The following is a 20,000-nucleotide window of genomic DNA, read 5'->3' on the forward strand; positions in this document are numbered from 1 at the left end:
CTCCTGTCCAGGTGTTTGAGAGACTACGGCATGCTGGCCTGTTGGGCTACAAACACCATTGGGACTCAAGCTGATCCCTGCCAGTTCACCGTTGTCGAAGCTTGTAGGTTACGACAGAGTTTATTTTATTCTTATCTCTAAGGTGACCTTTATAATTTCCTCCTATTGAGGAAACCATTATAATTTCCTCCTATTGAGGAGACCATTATAATTTCCTCCTATTGAGGAAACCTTTATAATTTCCTCCTATTGAAAAAAACCTTTATAATTTCCCTCCAAGAAGCTTGTAACCTTTTGGGGCATGTAAGGTTGGGTTAGATGAACATAAGTATATGCATACTTATGAACGTATATACCTATATGCTTGTATTTACAACTGTTCTATGGTTAATTATACGTAGCTATATACGTTCACACACGCATACAAACACACCCATATACATACATATATATATATATATATATATATATATATATATATATATATATATATATGAATATATATATATATATATATATGAATATATATATATATATATATATATACATATATTTTATATATATATATATATATATATATATATATATATATATATATATAATCACTTGTTACACATAGTATTATACTGTATCATTATAGCTGTCAATCGCTTCATGCTTATAATTGGTTATTTTTTCATAAACTGAGGGACAATAGCTATTATCAATGGCAACTTGTTCCATGTCAAATTTATCGAATGAGTATTCGTAGATGATTATTTAATAAATAACACCAATCGCCACTGTATAATGAAATTTATATTTTACATCTTTGCTCTCTGAACTATCCCTCGTTTGTTGACTGTATTTACATGTAGATAACGTAGAAAATTAGTAAATAATACTAATATTCAAATTATTGGAAGAACTTTACATTTTCGCCTCTTGTGGTTATGGTGGCCTATAGAAAACGTCCCTGTTGGCGTTTTGCTGGACGGCAGATCAAGACCCGCTCAAATTATATAGTTTCTTGTAGTGTCTGCAACCTCACCAACTTTGCGAGCTGAGGATGCCGGGTTTGGGGAGCCTCTCTGTCTACCTTCTGAGCCAGCAGCTATTGCTTGGACCTCCCTGGCCCTAATATTGGTGGAGAGATGCCTTGGGCGCTGATCATATGGATATATGGCCAGTCTTTAAGGCATTGTCCTGCTAAGGCAATGTCACAGTCCCTTATCTCTCCTTTTCATTATTGGGCTTTAAACGCCTCTATGAAATTATTTTTGATTGCATCTCCTCTCGTGACTCTGCTCATTCATCTCCCCATCTTGATTTCAGCGAAGATTTCGATCTAACCACTTTTCTCGGGATGTTTTCAACTTTACCTTTTTCAAGTGAAGGTTTGATCCAAATCCTTTTTCAAGAGATATGTGGGTAGAACGGGAGATAGGAAACAGACCCCGTATAGAAAGGGGTAAATGCTAAAGACAAAAATTAAAGCTCTTGCATTTTCACATGTGGCCATAGTGTTATACTCTGTTATCATTCTTCAAAATCAAGTTTCGCTAGTTTCCTGGAATATCCAAATTTACTGTTATTCCAACACCCCTTTCTAGCACATTGCAAAATATCTTAGGCTTCTTTCGGGTTTGAGCTACAGATGCTAAAATAAAAATCCCAATGAATAAAATAGAAAACCCTATGAATTTATAGTAATACGTTTGGCACTATGACTAACAAGGAAAATTAAAAAAAAAAAATTATTTGCTAGACTCTGATAGCAATTATTTTCAGAATGTTATTTAATGAGATTTTCTTAGCGGTATTTTAAATGTGGATCACAATTGTAATTACAATTCAATACACAAGGTCCTCAAGCATGATGTTATGTATATTTACCTATAAAACCTATTAATGATGCTTTCAGTTACATCATTTTGAACCTAATTCCATACAATTGCATACTTAAGAATAATGAGACCTTCATTAACCTAATTTAACCCTTTTCCCCATTTTTCAAGGACCACCTGAGAGGGTGACAGACTGTGACTTGGTGAACCACACCGGGGGCTCACTGGAAGTCCTCTGCTCTCCTGGGGAGGATGGAGGTCTCACTCAGTGGTTCGAAGGACGGGTGTACTCCTCGCCGAGCTATAAGCTCCTGGTCATGCTCGAAGAATCAACGCCCAAATTTCATGTCGGAGGACTCACGCCTGGAAGTGATTACATCATCACCATAACATCCCGGAACAGAAAAGGGTCGAGTCAACCGGTGGAAATCGACGCCGTGAAGCTGAAGGTCAGTTTGTTTAACAGGTCAATTTCACAAGAAATATTTTAAATCGATACCGTCAAGTGGAATGTGAGTTAGTTTGAAGAGTTCATTTCTAAGTAAGTTTTTTAAATCGACAACGTGAAGCTGAACGTGAGTTTGTTTGACGACTCAATCTCATTGGAAGTTTTTTTTTTTTCAAATCAATGCCGTGAAACCGAAGGTGAGTTAGTTTGAAGAGTTAATTTCTAAGGAAGTTTTTTAAATCGACAACGTGAATCTGAAGGTCAGTTTGTTTAACAAGTTGATTTCACAGGAAGTTTTTTTTTTTTTTTTTTTTTTTCGATACCATAAAGCTGAAGGTGAGTTAGTTTGAAGAGTTCATTTCAAAGGAAAGTCTTTATAAATCGACGTCGTGAAGCTGAAGGTCAGTTTGTTTGACGAGACAATTTAACAGAAAGTTTTTCAAATTGATGTCTGAAAGCTGAAGGTGAGTTTGTTTGAAGTCAATTTCACAGAAAGTTTTTTTTTTTTTTAAATCGACGTCGTGAAATTGCAGGTGAGTTTTCTTGAAAAGTAAATTTCAAAGGAAGTTTCTTTTTTAAACTAACACTACGAAATGTAAAGTGTGTTTTTGAAGAGTCAATTCTGAAGGAAGTTGGTGAGATTGACAATGTTATGGTGAAGTTGAGATTGATTGAAGAATTAATTCTATGGGAAGATGTTGAAGTTGTTAGAGTGAAAGTGAAAGTGAGTTTGATTTAAAAAATCAATAAAATACAATAACATTTAAATCAATACTACGATGCTTAAGGTGAAGTAGGTTGCAAAGTTAATAGCAAAGGAAGTTGTCTAAATAAACATCATGTAATTTAAGTTGTATCAACTTGAAAATTTAACTCCATAAGAAACTGTCCAATACAACACAGGGAAGCTGAAGATAAGTTTGACTGAAGTGTTAATTACAAAAGAAGTTTTCAAAAAAGGCGCCGTAAAGCTCTAGGAGAGTTTGGTTGAAGAGACAACTATATTGTAATACGTTAAAGTTGATGCGTTGAAGCTGAGTAAATATAGTTGACAAGTCAGTTCCAAAGGAAGTTGCTGAAATCGACACCATGAAGCCGGAGGTGAATTTGATTGAAGAGTCAATGCAAAAGTAAATCAAATGATAGTTAGTTTCAATAGAAGTCGCCGATATCCGATGAACTTTTGATGAAAGGATTGCAGTGCCAACTTTCGAGGAACAGACTGGTCCCTAATTCGATGGACGGAGGGAGTCCTACACTAACTTTCGAAGGGTTGTGCCAAGTGCTAACTGTCACTTAACAGAGTTGCTACTAATCTTGGGAAACGGAGCCTGTATTAATTTCTGTCAGATGGAGACTCGCCATAAGGTTTTTCGAATAGAGTCCGATATTATGTTAGACAAATGGAATGAAATTCAAATTTTACATGGAATGTAACCAAGAGCTAACTTTTACTAGATCTTTATCTAGTAGACACAAGGAGAAGCAAACCCATTCTATTCCACATGAAATCAGAAAACTCCTCTGCTCTTCTCCAGTTATGGTAATTCAGATAAGGAATAACAGATAGATTTAGCCTTTTGTTGTTACCAATTCTTATAATAATACAAGCAGCAATAATATATAAAAAAAAAATTCTGTAACTTATCTATTTACACGGTTTTAATAGTTTTATAAAGCACCATCTTTGAACTTTCATGTACAATATTCTTAAGAGCTACTTAATATTTTATCATACACACACACACACACACACACACACACATATATATATATATATATATATATATATATATATATATATATATATGTATATATATATATATATATATATATATATATATATATATATATATATATATATATATATTGCACTGATAAGTTTAGCTTCAAGAACTATTAATTAAAGAAAATAAAGGACGACCAGGTCGGGAACCATAAATCAAAGATAATATTACCTTGTGTGTAATACGTATAGCTTCCCCTCCAGGGGGGAAGAAGAAGGCTTGCATGCACTCTGGGTATTATTCCTGTTGCATGCTTGTAGTTATGTATTACAAAGTCCAGCCCTGCAGGGCATTCTTATTTGTATAATTCCTTTTCAGGATGGATATACTGTATATATATGCTTTCTTTGCGCAATCTTTTATGTAACGACTTGGAAAATGAATTGACATCCGCCACGGCATTCTAGGATTCAATCCCCGAATTTAATAGAGGACTTTTTGTGGATCTCTATCAAAGTTAAACATAGTATTCAAGAATCATTTAGGAAGTAGAGACGTTGTACTGAAAGATTTGTTAACTTTACCCTGCGACTTAAAGTAGAGTTTTGCTCTTGGTTATTACATGCTTAACTTTTTATAGGTAATTATATAATATTAAATGGTCTTCTGACTAATATTTCAGAGTAATTTAGGAAGTCGAGGGGGTGAGTGTGTGTAAAAGAAATATTGACTTTACACATTGGTTTCTTCAGACTCGGGGTTTTAAGTGATATGCTCCAGGTTGTAATTGAAAGGCTTTTAATGGAAAATAAATACAGTTTTTGGGAGTTGGTCAAGAAATCTAGTTTATATCATATATACTGTACGTTAAGAATATGGAAGTCACATTTCGGATGTGTGACAAATGAAAGTCATATTTGGAATGCATGAAATATGTAAGTAAAATTTCGAAAGTATGAAAAAATGGAAGTTAGATCTGGAATGTATAAAAAAAATGGAAATCAGATCTGAAAAGTATGTAGAAAGGAAGTCAGATCAGGTATTTATGAAAAAAGAAAGTCAAATTTAAAATGCAAGAATAATGGAGGTCCAATTTGGGATGCAGGAAAAATAAAAGTCAAATCTGAAATATATGAAAAAATGTAAGTCAAATTTGTGATATATGAAAAGTGAAAGTCAAATTTGGAGTGTATGAGAAGTCGAAGTCTAATTTGGAATGTATGAAAAATGGAAGGGGAATCTGTAATGCTTGCAAAGTGAAAGTCAAATTTGGAATGTATAAAGGGATAGTTGAACTAACGATTTTTTATGTGAATTAAATGCGAAAGTTGAATGCAAATAAAATACTAGCATTTGTATGCCTATGAATGTAATTGTCCAGTTTTCAGATATGTCTTTCCTAAGAGACTTGCAGACATAGTTTTCCCATAGACTTCTTTTATAATTCATTTATTCTAACTTCTATCTTTTCCTCCTTCCTTTATATCCGTTGAAATATACCATTGTTTTTTTTTTTTTTTCAAAACTCCATCCTAGTTTATTCAAACTACCTTCCGTCTACCACCCCATGATGGGCTGCTATGAGCAAGAGACCCTGTTTCACACAATTTAGCGCATCCTAACTTCAAACTACCTTCCGTCTACCATCTCATTCCCATGGTAGACAAGAACCCATGTTTAACACAATTTAGCGCATCCTAACTTCAAAATACCTTTCGTCTACCATCCTAGTCCCATGATGGGCTGCTATAAACAAGAGCCCGTGTTTCACACAATTTAACGCATCCAAACAACAACAAAAATCCCGGTCCTACTTCGACTAAAATTGTTACGTACAAATTCGCTTTCAACGAATCTGATGGCGTCGTTTCGGCGCCTAATCAAACCAAAAGTCTTCTTCAATGCGTGCTTGGTTATTCAAATAGGGCAGAGAGTTGAAGGCAATCGCCTAGATACATTTCTCCCTTTGTTCGACGCAACAATGCCAGTTGTTGGATGGTCAACGCCGAGATGAACACATGTTTGAGCAACTCCAAATTGCATTGGGGAACCCAAAGTCTCCGCACACACACAGCTTTGAAAATTGCCTCTCTCTCTCTCTCTCTCTCTCTCTCTCTCTCTCGTGGTGTAATATGGAGTACGTTCCTCTCACTAGAAATTTACCCTCTCTCTCTCTCTCTCTCTCTCTCTCTCGTGGTGTAATATGGAGTACGTTCCTCTTACTAAAAAGTTACCTCTCTCTCTCTCTCTCTCCCTCCCTCTCTCTCTCTCTCTCTCTCTCTCTCTCTCTCTCTCTCTCTCTCGTTGTGTAATATGGAATACGTTCTTATCACTAAAAAGTTACCTCTCTCTCTCTCTCTCTCTCTCTCTCTCTCTCTCTCTCTCTCTCGTTAAAGGGGAGATAAATGAAGGGACAGACGTGGAGACACGTTAGAGAGACATTATAAGGAAAATGAGAGGAAGAAAAACATAAAGACTGACTGAGAGACATGTTGAGTAAGTAAAAAGAAGAGGTAGGGGAAGAGTAATAGACCTAAGAAGGAGGAGGAGAAATACAGTCAAACAAGTAGAGAGAGAGAGCCTTACCTTATTCCCTTATTGCCTTATTTTATGTTTGGGTTCCCCCAGGTCCCTCAGTGTGAGGCACCTTGTATATCCACCAGAGAGTTGCTAATGCATCTTCCGGTGTATTTTGCATCTTCCAGTCTTAGATGGTCTGGGATGCATCTTAGGTATTTATCGAGCTTATTCTTAAACACATCTACGCTCACTCCTGATATGTTTCTTAGATGAGCTGGCAGCACATTAAATAGTCGCTGCATTATCGATGCTGGTGCGTAGTGGATTAATGTCCTGTGCGCCTTCCTTAGTTTTCCTTGTATATTTTTTGGCACTATTAATCTACCTCGGCTTGCTCTTTCTGATATTTTTAGCTCCATGATGTTTTCAGTAATTCCTTCTAATTGCTTCCATGCTTGTATAATCACGTAGCGTTCTCTTCTTTCTAGACTGTATAATTTTAAAAATTGCAGTCTTTCCCAGTAGTCAAGGTCCTTAACTTCTTCTATTCTAGCAGTATAGGACCTTTGTACACTCTCTATTTGTGCAATATCCTTTTAGTAGTGTGGGTACCATATCACATTGCAGTACTCGAGTGTACTACGTACATAAGTTTTGTAAAGCATAATCATGTGTTCAGCTTTTCTTGTTTTAAAGTGTCTGAATAACATTCCCATTTTTGCTTTACATTTAGCCAACAGTGTGCTATTTGGTCGTTGCATAACATATTCCTATTTAACATTACATCAAGGTCTTTAATTGCTTCCTTGTTTGTGATTGTCTCGTTATTAGGTTCTTTGTATGTACCATTCCTTCTCTGTTTCCATAATATATTGATTTGAATTTATCGGAGTTAAATACCATCCTATTTATCTCTGCCCATTCATATATTTTGTTTAGATCTCTTTGTAGTGAGTTCCTATCTTCTTCACAAGTAATTTCTCTACTTATTCTTGTGTCATCGGCGAAACTTCTCACTACAGAGTTTTCAACATTACAGTCTATGTCTGAGATCATAATAACAAACAGCAGTGCAGCTAATACCGTACCTTATGGCACGCCAGATATTACCTGAGCTTCATCTGATTTCTCGTCATTTGCAACCACTATCTGTTTTCTGTTTTGCAGGAATTCTTTTACCCATTTTCCTATCTTTCCCACATTTTCTCATTTGTTTCTTTAATATATTATGGTCTACCCTGTCAAAGGCTTGTGCAAAATCTAGATAGATCGCATCTGTGTCTTTTTCATTTATCATATTTTTGTATGTTTTCATAGTGTGCTATCAGTTGGGTTTGTGTACTTTTTCCGGGCACAAAACCGTGTTGACCTATATTGAACAAATTATTTTTAAACAAATGGTTCATTATTTTCTTTTTTATTACCCTCTCATACACTTTCATAATCTGTGATGTTAGACTAACAGGTCTATAATTGCTTGCCTCTAGTCTTGATCCACTTTTGAAGATAGGGGTTATATAAGGTAATTTATGTTTAACATATATCTCGCTCATATCTACACTTTGTCTTAGCAGTATTGCAAGCGGCTTCGCGATAGTGTTTGCAGTTTTTTTAACAAAATCGCTGGAACTCCATCTGGTCCGGCTGCCAATCCATTTTTAATTTCGTTCTTATCCTTGGCAATATCTGCTTCATTAATATCTATATCCGTTATATATTCAACATTTTCTTCTCTCATTTCTGTTTCATTATTCTCATTCGCAATTTTTGGCGTGAACTCACTCTTATATTTTTCTGCTACTATGTTGCATATTTCCTTTTTTTTCATTCGTTAGCCGTCCTTCAATTCTTAGAGGGCCTATTTCTAATCTCCCTTTATTCATCTTTTTTTTGCATAGGAGTAAAGTACTTTGGTTTTTTTTTTATATTTTGAAGTGTCCTTTCTTCTAAGTCCCTTTTTTTCATTTTCTTTCGACTCAATAATCTTTTGCATTTTATTTCCATCATTTTCCGCACATTTTTTTCTTTTGCAAGATTTTTCTTCCACTTTCTAATTTTCTGAAATAAGATCCTTCTGTCTCTTGGTATGCATGTCTTTTGCATATTGTTTTTTTCTTAGGTACATATTTTTCAAAAATTTTCTCCAGTATTTTGTACAGTATGTCCATATTTACCTGTATATTATCACTTACAAATACATTTTTCCATTCTTTATTCAGTTCTTCATTTATTTCTGACCATTTTATATTCTTACTATAAAAATTATATTTTCCATATCCTTCCCAACGTTTTGTGCTTTGATTAATTCTGCGATCACTTGCTTTGGAATGGACTATTAATTTTATGACACTGTGGTCTGAAATTACCGTGTTATACATTATTATTTCTTTACCATAATTCACCTCATTCACAAATACTAGATCTAGGACATTTTCCTTTCTTGTTGGAATGTGGTTTATTTGTTGCATATTATGTTTTAATAGCATATCTTGAAGCTTTTCAAATTGCCTCTTATCTTATGCGCTACTATTACTCTCTTTTTTATATGTATACATACAACCACTTTCTTCTATCCGTTCTTTCCAATCCACGAAAGAAAATTTAAAATTTCCGGATAGGAGTATATTCCAGTCTTTATAGTTTCTACATATATCATCTATTTTTTTTATTATTATGTCAAACTCCTTAGTATTTGGGGGTCTGTAAACTACAATATTCACTAGTGTTTCAAATTCAAATTCTACCGCAATCAATTCACATTCTGTGTTGCTGTATTTTTCACAGACTTTTCCTTGATTTATGTTCCAAATATTGCGGTTCCCCCTTGATTCCTATTTGTTCTGTCTGATCTATAAGTTTGGAAACCCTTTATCTGGTCATCACTGCCAGTCTCTTGGGAATACCATGTTTCACTTATATTTAATATATCTATTTTTTTCAATTTAGGTTAGTTCTTCTAAGAACTCTACTTTCCTTTTAGAGTTACTCGTGACTAAACCCTGTGCATTCATCACTATTATGGTTTGTGTTTCATCCCCATGATTTAATATTGGTAATAATATGGATTCTCCCATGCTTCTTTCCTGTTCTGATATGATATTCTTTTTTTCATTTCCCGGAACTCTGCCATTAAAAAAATCCAACTTTTCTATTATATTTGCTCTTTCGCCTTCATATTTATTTTTGTGTGTATACCTGCAAGAGAGAGAGAGAGAGAGAGAGAGAGAGAGAGAGAGAGAGAGAGAGAGAGAGAGATAAGCTTTTCTTTCAGTTTATGAATTTCTTTTTGGTGAAATGAGTAATATCTCTCTCTCTCTCTCTCTCTCTCTCTCTCTCTCTCTCTCTCTCTCTCTATTGCCAAGTTAAAAGGAGTGAAAGAGTCTCTGGTTAATATAGAGACAACTGAAGGGACAGACGTGGAGACACATTAGAGAGACATTTTAATGAAAATGAGAGAGAAAGAAAAGCATAAAGACTTACTGAGAGATATATTGAGTAAGCAGAAGAGGTAGGGGAAGAGTAACAGACTCAAGACGGAGAGAGTCTTTTCTTCATTTCTATGAATTTCCTTTTGGTGAAAAGAGTAATATATCTAGATTAAGTCTCTTCAAAATGCCTAACAATTGTCTTTTAAGAATAAGAATTATTTTTTAATTGAAAGGGATGACGACGATTATTTTGCTATAGGTACATGATATTAGTTGCTTGATTAAACTTTGATTTTTATTTCTTTACCTTCAATATTATTGTCTGAACCTTTTACCTATTATACAGTGTATTAACATACATAACGGTGTTTTTTTTTCTTCATAAAACTCTGCGATATATAATTCTGGATAAGGTAGAACAAACATGTTGCAAAAAGAGCAATTTCACTGATTGAATTAAAGAAAGGTTTGCTTGCAAATGAAAATCATACGTTATCAATATCACTCCCAAGCACCTCTCTCTCTCTCTCTCTCTCTCTCTCTCTCTCTCTCCACATGAATGATGGTATCACAAACCCCCCCCCACCTCTCTCTCTCTCTCTCTCTCTCTCTCTCTCTCTCTCTCCACATGAATGATGGTATCACAAACCCCCCCTCTCTCTCTCTCTCTCTCTCTCTCTCTCTCTCTCTACACATCAATGATGGTATCACAAACCTCTCTCTCTCTCTCTCTCTCTCTCTCTCTCTCCCCAAATGAATGATGAATTTACAATCTTGGTTACACCCCCCCTCTCTCTCTCTCTCTCTCTCTCTCTCTCTCTACACATCAATGATGGTATCACAACCCCCCCTCTCTCTCTCTCTCTCTCTCTCTCTCTCTCTCTACACATCAATGATGGTATCACAACCCCCCCCCCCCCCTCTCTCTCTCTCTCTCTCTCTCTCTCTCTCTCTCTCCTGAATGATGGATTCACAATCTTGTTTATTACGCCAGTTCTTCATCTTCATTTAAAAAGTCTCAATGAAACCTGTTCCTATAATGGATGGGTACAGACGGTACATTACTCACTCTTTATCTACTTTGACAAAGGTAAATGAGATACAGGCAGCCTAGACAGTAATAATAACCCATGCGTTACATAGATACAGCAAAACTCCATTTGTCCGTTTTGATATACAGAAAAATAGTTCCCCCATGACAGTGAAGTATTTGGCCACTGACTTTTTCGCCATATCTCAAAGCAGTTGTCACAGTTTGTTTGAAATAAAGTACGAGGTTTTATAGGTACTATTGATTACAGAGCTTTTATTATTATTATTATTATTATTATTATTATTATTATTATTATTATTATTATTATTATTATTATTATTATTATTATTATTATTATTATTATTATTATTATAATTTTTGTAGTTGTTGATGTTGTTGTTTTTGTTGTTGTTGTTGAGATCAGCAAATGATAATAAAATAAAATATAACTAAAAATTTAAAAAATAAAATTGTTCACTAGATAATACCAAGAAGGTTCTACCAACGAATTGATGAACAACTTCATCATTTACGTAATACGACAACAAACAGTGTAAAGAATCTCTAATAATGCAACATCTCTGATGAAAGAGATATTGGCACATAAACTATTCACTCGAAATGACGATTACTTAACGACCTTTCAGTAAAGTTATTTCCATATTTTCCAAACAAAATCTCGAAAAAAAACATTCATCCATCAATTACGAAATGAAGTTTACGTCCAACGTCCTTAAAATTTGACAACACAATAAAGCTGTCGGGATAAAAAGAAAGAAAAATTAAACTTATTCAATTGAATTATATTTTTTTTCTACAGTATGAATGATTTAAGGCGACGGTCTCTTTTGTGAATTCGAAATCATTTATGTATATCATGTCTCACAGGGATGAATAATATGAATTTCGTAAAATCTTAATTCACGTATATTTCGAATAACTTTTCCTCTTTTATTGAAATAGTCTCACTGATAATGGATACTTCGAATCAAGTAGATTATTCGTCAAATATCACACACAATATATTTGATACTAGGGACCAATATTTTGTCATTTACTCTTTATTTCAAATATTTTTGTTTTATTTGCAAGTATGTAAAAAACCATATTTCTAGTCTTATTTACAGATATGCAAGAAACAACACTTCCAGACTTATTTACAGATATGCAAGAAACAATATACCCAGTATTATTTACATATATGTAATAAACAACACTCTCAGACTTATTTATAGATTTGTCAGAAATAATACTTGTAGTCTTATTTATATTTATGTTGAAAACAATAGTCCAATAGAGTTTTAAAAACACGCAGTGAACTAGACAACTCTTCTTTCTTTTTTTTTTTTTTGATATTGTATCTGCGAGGTTTTAATTATCTAAATGATGCAAACATTCAAGTTCACGAAACATTAAACTGGTCTCCACCAGGTACGAGAAGTGTTGGAAGACCCAGGTCCACATTTCTAAGGTCTATGAAACAGGAAGTGGGAGATGATGAATGGCGAAGTATTGAATTAAAAGCTCAGGATAGAGATGACTGGTGAAATCTAACCGAGGCCCTTTGCGTCAATAGGCGTAGGAGGAGATGATGTTGATGATGAAGATATATTACTGTGACGTTTCGAGACGACACTTATATCCATGTAGATTTTTTTTACACATATTCTTAGTGTATATCATAACGGACTTCCTTATTTCATGCACATGTATTATGTATGTAGATGTATCCAGTGATGTTCTAATGATAATAATAATAATAATAATAATAATAATAATAATAATAATAATAATAATAATTTTTCAATATATAACCGAATTTAGATTTAATTTCTCATACATCCGCGTCCAGACAGAAGTCGATTAAGCTGCAAATCTTTCAGATTTATACGTACATTTATTGCACCTTTCATATTTTCCTCTAATCTCAACAGATTAAATTACTACCTTCGATATAAGCTAACTCGTAAAGGTTTGAAGGCTACTCGTAAATGGACAGGGGTAAGGGTCAGTGACATTGCCCTATCAAGGAGGACAGTGCCCTAGAGACTGACAATATATACATATGATCAGCGCCCAAGACCCCTCTCCATCCAAGCTAGGACCAAGGAGGTCCATGCAATGGGTGCTGATGAATCAGCAGATAGACCTATAGGCTCCCCCAAACACCCCATCCTTAGCTCACAAGGAACGTGGGGTTGCAGCAACCAAAGAAACTATCAAGTTCGAGCGGGACTCGAACCCCAGTCAAGGACGTTACCACATCGGCCACCACAACCTTTTTATTTCAATAATAAAATTTTTTTAATTTTGTTGTCATGTTTCTTAATAAATATAAGTAAATTGTGTATATTGTGATCACATATTTCTGTTGTATCTATAAAAAAATTGATGAAAAAAATCTAATTTTGAAATTTTATGAATTCACCTAAAAAATAGAAATAAGCGTTACAAAAACTAAATAAGATCGTAAAACGCTTCCTATAATTTGATGGGTATATCATAATGTTAAATCGTGCTTTTCATATAAAAAGTTCCTTATACCCGAGGTCTTTGAAAACCTTAAGATTTTTTTTATACAAGAGCCAAATATTTGAATGATAACAAGGTATTTTAATACTCCATGCATGAATGTCCTTAAAAACTTCCCTGTTAAAATATAAATCCCATCATCTTCACCTACGCCTATTGACACAAAGAGCCTCGGTTAGATTTTGCCAGTCGTCTCTATCTTGAGCTTTTAAATCAATACTTCTCCATTCATCATCATCTACTTCACGCTTCATAGTCCTCAGCTTTGTAATCCCGGATTTTCCAATTCTTCTAGTGCCTTTTGGAGCCCAGTTGAAAGTTTGGTGAATTAATCTCTCTTGGGGAGTATGAAAAGCATGCCCAAACCATATCCATCTACCCCTCAACATGATCTCATAGGTGCAAATATTCACAAACAGATAATTGGACTGAGAAGAGAATATTTTCTCTCGCAGTAATATTAAGATAAAACTAATAATTGACTACTAAATAAAGAGATTTACAGGAGATATTGAAGTACCATACATTGTTTCTCCTATGTAAGAGAACAAACGCAATGTTACATTGACAGGAGGCTTGGAAAAACATATATTTTCAACTTAACATTATTATTATTAATATCATTACTTGCTAAGTTACAACCCTAGTTGGAAAAGCACCATGCTATAAGCCTAAGGGCTCCAACAGAAAAAAATAGCTCAGTGGGGAAAGGAAATAAGGAAATATACTACAAGAGAAGTTTAAGAATAATGACAACATTAAAATACATTTATCATATATAAACTGCAAAAACGTCAAAATAACAAGACGAAGAGAAATACGATAGAATAGTGTGCTCGAGTGTACCCTCAAACAAGAGAACTTGCGAGGAAAGGAATATTACAATAATAAGGTGAGGAAAAGTATGCATTATTAGGATATATTGACAAATCATGCATTTTGTACTCGAATAGAAAGAGGATATGTATGTTACAGGGGTAGTTTTACCGCCAGATATGCTTGGCAAAGGTTAATTACAATCACGGAAAACGTGGGAACGCATTTAATCATTGACCCTGGCAAGAAAATGTATATTACATTAAAACAAAGGAAAACTTATCATTATTCTGATAAAGAAAGGGTATAGATCATTTATATGTAACCAGGAAAAATGATTATTACCTTTGCCAACGAAGTTCAAATGAGATTATGTTTTACTCCCTATTTGTTTGTGTGCGTGTTTGTTTGTGAACAGCTTTCTAGCCACAATTTTAACCGTAGAGTATTGAAACTTGCAAGGATTAACTTTTATATAAAAAACTGGAAGTTATTAAATTTTGGAATTAAGGTCAAAGGTCAAGGTCACGGTCTGGCAAAAGATCGACAAATAAGCTGCAGCGGCGGAGGTCTGTGCTCTACTGAGCGCCCCTCTAGTTTTTTATGCAAAATATGAGGAAGAATGAAATATTGTATTAATAAGGAAAATAGAAAATATTATTATTTTTACCAAAATTATTATGCAAGCCAGAAAAATCACAAGTTTTTATAAAAAAATATTTGGGAGAATAGCATGTATTAAAAACGAAAATAAAGAAAAACTTTTTCTCACCCAAATACCCCGAGAACAAGCATAATCATTTTCTCAAGGTTTATTTATCTCTTTTTATTCTATTTCTTGCCTTTACTCTGAGAACTTCCAGCCTTCTCAAAACTCTGAATAGCTCTGCAAAAGTTTCGCAAGAGCTCTGGTCAAGGGAAACATTTCTTAAATAGAGAGTAAACTATTCTTGTTTTAACTTTTATGGATTTATTTTGAAGGCCTTTGTTGTATAAGGTCAAATGTGTTTCAATGCAATTATTTTCAATTTAAAATTCTTTGTTTTTTGAATCAGTAAATAAATAACTCATGCAAATATTATTACTATTATTATTATTATTATTATTATTATTATTATTATTATTATTATTATTATTATTATTATTATTATTATTATTACATTTCAGAAATGACATCTGTCACTTATAATTGTCACAAAAACAATACCTCAAGAAACCGTACTCAGATTTTCTAAGAATTACATTAATACTCCCATACATACGTATATGTAAGGTTAAAGGAAGGTCAAAGAGGAGTTGTTTAAATGACCTTTAGACTTGTCCATAGTTTTCTAAGGTAGCTAAAACATACAGGGCATATAACTTAAACTAGAAAAACTCACATGTTTCGTGTCAAGATGAAAAGTGAGTGTTTTACATCCCAGGGAGTTTTTTTATGTTCCCAGCAAAATGGGAACTTCATTTTCAACATGGTTCATTGAGTGGAATAAACAAAATTCACATAGCAGTTGACACTATCTTTTGATTTTTCAGTATAACTGTGTGTGTTTGTATGTGTAGAAAGTTTTATATATATATATATATATATATATATATATATATATATATATATATATATATATATATATATATATATATATATATATATAATCGCAATTGGTTGTATTCAAAATGAATCATTTTCATTCACGATTCAAGAATTAATCGCTTTTTCCTGCGTTTTCCCTTCTCTTGTCTTCTCCCTCAAAAACTTTCCTGTTATTGGTTTCTTGTGTGTCTCTCCCCTCCCCTGTCTCTCTTCCTCTCTTTATTTCCTTACCTCCCCACTCATTTCATTCTTGCCCTCTATCTCCATTTTCATTGTATTTCTCCCGTCTATCCCTTTCCCTTCTCTTCCCATTACATCGTTCCCTTCCTCTTCCAATAAAGACGAGCTTCATATTCTGAGGTCTCCGATTATCCCTTCGCAGTTTCAAGCAAAAAATTCTGTTTGCGTTTGTCCAGGTAAGCGGCCACTTGCCTGCAGAGAGAGTGCTATCTCCATGAAGGAATGTGTTTACGCAGTTACTTGTGTGTATGTATGTAAGTATGTATGTATGTATGTATATATATATATATATATATATATATATATATATATATATATATATATATATATATATCAGATATATTGACGTAAAGGAGTGATATTGTGCTCACCAACCCATAAAAAATAACAACAAAGGAGGGTAAAAATGAAGGTCTCCAGTATTTTACTGAAATACGGATGAGAGCAATATATTTTTACGGAGAATTTAGAATTAAAATTATGGTTTTTTAATAGCGTATATAACTGTTTAGGGATCGACCTTCATTTTCAGTTTCCCTTGTGATAATTTTTCTCGAATGTGCCGTCTATACTTCTATTTTGGTGTTGTAGATGATGCACATTTAATTTCTTTTAATGACTGTATAAAATCATTATGTCATGCTAATTGATTAATTGTTTTTAGTTTATGAAAAAAAAATATGTTAAACATTTGTTTTTTACACTAATTTGTTTTTTATCATGGGATTTCTGAAGTAAAGAATAATACAGGTGACAGTAGCATTCATCCATTGAATCGTGAATCGAGGATGAACCCGTGAGAAATAAAGCTTCCATAACTTTAATTTCTTCAGAAGGCTCATCAACATCAGATCGAACACCCATATATACAGTGCACTCATGCTTTTCGTGGACAGTAAGGCAACTTTAGCACTATGAGTCTTTTTTTTTCCGTGCTTGAGGCAGTCTCCACCCCGCAGTTATTGCGGACCACACCACTTATTCGCCCGGTCTCCGCCTATAAAGATCAATTACCTTTTTAAATATTGAAAACGATATGTAGTGTGCCACAAGATGGATAAGATGAGGGACCTGTTGTACCTTTATCTTTTATGAAAGAGACGACTAAGAATCCAATGCCCAGAGAGACAGACTCTTTCTTGCCAATACGTACTTCATTCAATCTATCCACAAGTTTTAAGTCTTTTTTTCTCCTACATATGACATTTCATTCATTTTTTCCATAAGGCTGAACCACCTCTAGATACTGTGATCAATCTTTTCACCTATGTTAACCTTCTTACTACTTCCTCATATATCCCAATTTATCACTTTATCAAGTCTAATCACTCCACATTAACTATCCATCCACACTTCACTCCCATAAAGGAGCGTTGACTCAATAATCTCAACATATATTTGCATCTTGGGATCCACAGAGAACTCAAGATTCTTACAAATCTTTTGCACACAGACTGATACCTTTCATACTTCTCTCATGTGGATGACCGATTCTCTCTTTTACGATAAACTTTTCTGTATGAACTACTTCCATTTTAGACCATCCATACTAACATTTATCACACTAACTTCCTGGTATTCCTTTACTCACATTACTTTGTTGTTTGCTGGCATACACTCTCAACATTCTCCTCTTGCGGAAAATTTTAAACTCTCTTGTAGCTTCTGAATTTCATCAACAGCCAATCCCCAAACAGCACAGTACCATTTGAAAATATTAGCTATTCCATACACCCATCACAAGTCATTTCCGAATACCACACCTTTGGCCATTCTCGTTATCTCATCCATAAGGTAAGACATGTACCAGGTTCCATAAGGGAAGAACACTATTGGTTTAGACAAGGAAGAGGTTTAAAGTTATGGGAAAGAATATATGTAGAATAAAGCCATCTGGACTATTGTGTGGTCTTTTAATAAGTATTGAAGAATCGTGGACACGAATTAGATCTTTGTTTCAGACTTACACTGTTAGAAAACACCGTAATTTTAATTGGAAATTCTCCGTAAATATATACTGTTATCAACCGTACTTCAGTAAAATAGAGGCGGCTATAATTTTACCTTACTTGGTTATTATCTTTTACGGATTAGTGAACCTAATATCATTCGTTTACTTCAATATATCCATTTTTAAAAAGGTAAAAATCCTGGAACAAATGTTGCCAGGCATTTACGGTTTTTTAATGCAAATTTCTAACAGTGTATTTTAATACCAAACCAGTAACCCTCCTGCCTATATACTCTAAAGCACGCTTCACTTTCGTCATGAAAATTTTATTCTATTTCAAAGACCTTTCATCTATATCATACTCAGTCTCAATTGTCTCAGCTTTCAGAGGACTTGCTTCTGAAATAAATCTAAAAATGCCGCTAGCATAGTAAGATGTGCCATACTATGCTAAAGGCATTTTTAGATTTATTTCAGAAGCAGGTCTTCTAAAAGCTATAATGATATTTTAGCTTTCATAATTTTGATTTAATCTTTTAATCTTTATATACAATATATGATATCGGCGTCAAGGACCTTAGATGTCCGGAGGCTAGTAAACTTCAAATCAATCAATCAATCAAACACTTGATTCTATCATCAACTCCTAGCTCAGCAATACACTAACCCTTTCCAGTATTGCAAGACTTATCTCTGTCTGTTATTTACATTTCGCATTCAGCAAATCGTCTAAACTCTCTCCCCATCCCGATAGGACTGAATTAGCTCCGCCAATAAATCTCTAATTTTATCTTTAATTCCTCTCTCCATTTACTTCCCTACAATGCATCATTTTTATTCCCCAAAAAATTTCTATTCATATTCTCCCCTCTATTTTCGTCATTGGTTATCTTTTTCTCGTTCGCTTTATTATTATCTCCCATTTCGATACACTTATTTACCTTCACCAGCAGCTCTTTTTTCCTACCATGCAACTGCGCTTCTGAGAAACCATTTTTCCTTCAGTGAATCTTTCATCTGCTCATTCCACCACTGTTTACTTGCATCTCCTATTCCCAACCTCGTACACTTACAAACATTGCTTTCTTTTATGCTCCTTTACACTAGCCTGAAGTTCAACCAATTTTTTCCATATATATTCTATGCTCTTCATGACCTCCGCCAACGAAGTTGGAAGGAGGTTATAAATTATTCCTTGTTTGCGTGTTTGTGTGTTTGATTGTGAACAGCTTCCTGACCACAATCTTAATCGTAGAATAATGAAACATGAAGGGATTAACTGGTATGTAAAAAGCTAGAAATTATAAAATTTTGGAAGGTCAAGGTCAAAAGTCAAGGTTACGGTTAAGCAAATGTCCAGTTCACGTAATCAGCCAAAAAAGTTTGGACATCTCTGTCACAGAGATTTCAAACTTGGTTTATGTTTGAGTGCATGAAAATCCACGCCAGTTAATAAATGTTAAGGTCAAAGGTCAAAGGTCAAGGTTGAGCAAAAATTCGAAAAATAAGGTGCCGCGGCGGAGGTCTGCGCTCTACTGAGTACCCCTTTATTTCTTACCTAGTTTACTTGTCTCAGTTATTCCTTACAGTCACAATTTCAAATCTAACTTATATCTTCTAATCTGTACAAACACATAACCGAGCAAACTTATTTCCTCATCTTTGTCACTATCTTAAGTATTCTCATTTCTGTTCTTCTTCGGAAACTGTATATTCCACTAGAAAACCTTCCATAAAAAGATCCCTACAAGGTTCAGATTTATGTTTATTCCCTTCATCAAATCCATAACTCAAAAAAACTGTAAATTTTCCTCTGTCGACTATTTTTTATTTCAAATCTCTTACCTGTTCATCCTTTTCTTGTTTTCCAAAACACACTAAGTACAGCTTA

At 34.1% G+C, this 20,000-nt stretch overlaps 1 pseudogene; it reads left to right on the forward strand.

Annotated features, from left to right (window-relative positions):
• LOC137650720 (kin of IRRE-like protein 2) overlaps positions 1-20,000 on the forward strand; it is a 160,961-nt pseudogene that overhangs the window by 136,391 nt on the left and 4,570 nt on the right.

This window comes from Palaemon carinicauda, chromosome 12 (genome assembly GCF_036898095.1).
Source record: "Palaemon carinicauda isolate YSFRI2023 chromosome 12, ASM3689809v2, whole genome shotgun sequence".
In the NCBI taxonomy this organism is placed as follows: domain Eukaryota; kingdom Metazoa; phylum Arthropoda; class Malacostraca; order Decapoda; family Palaemonidae; genus Palaemon; species Palaemon carinicauda.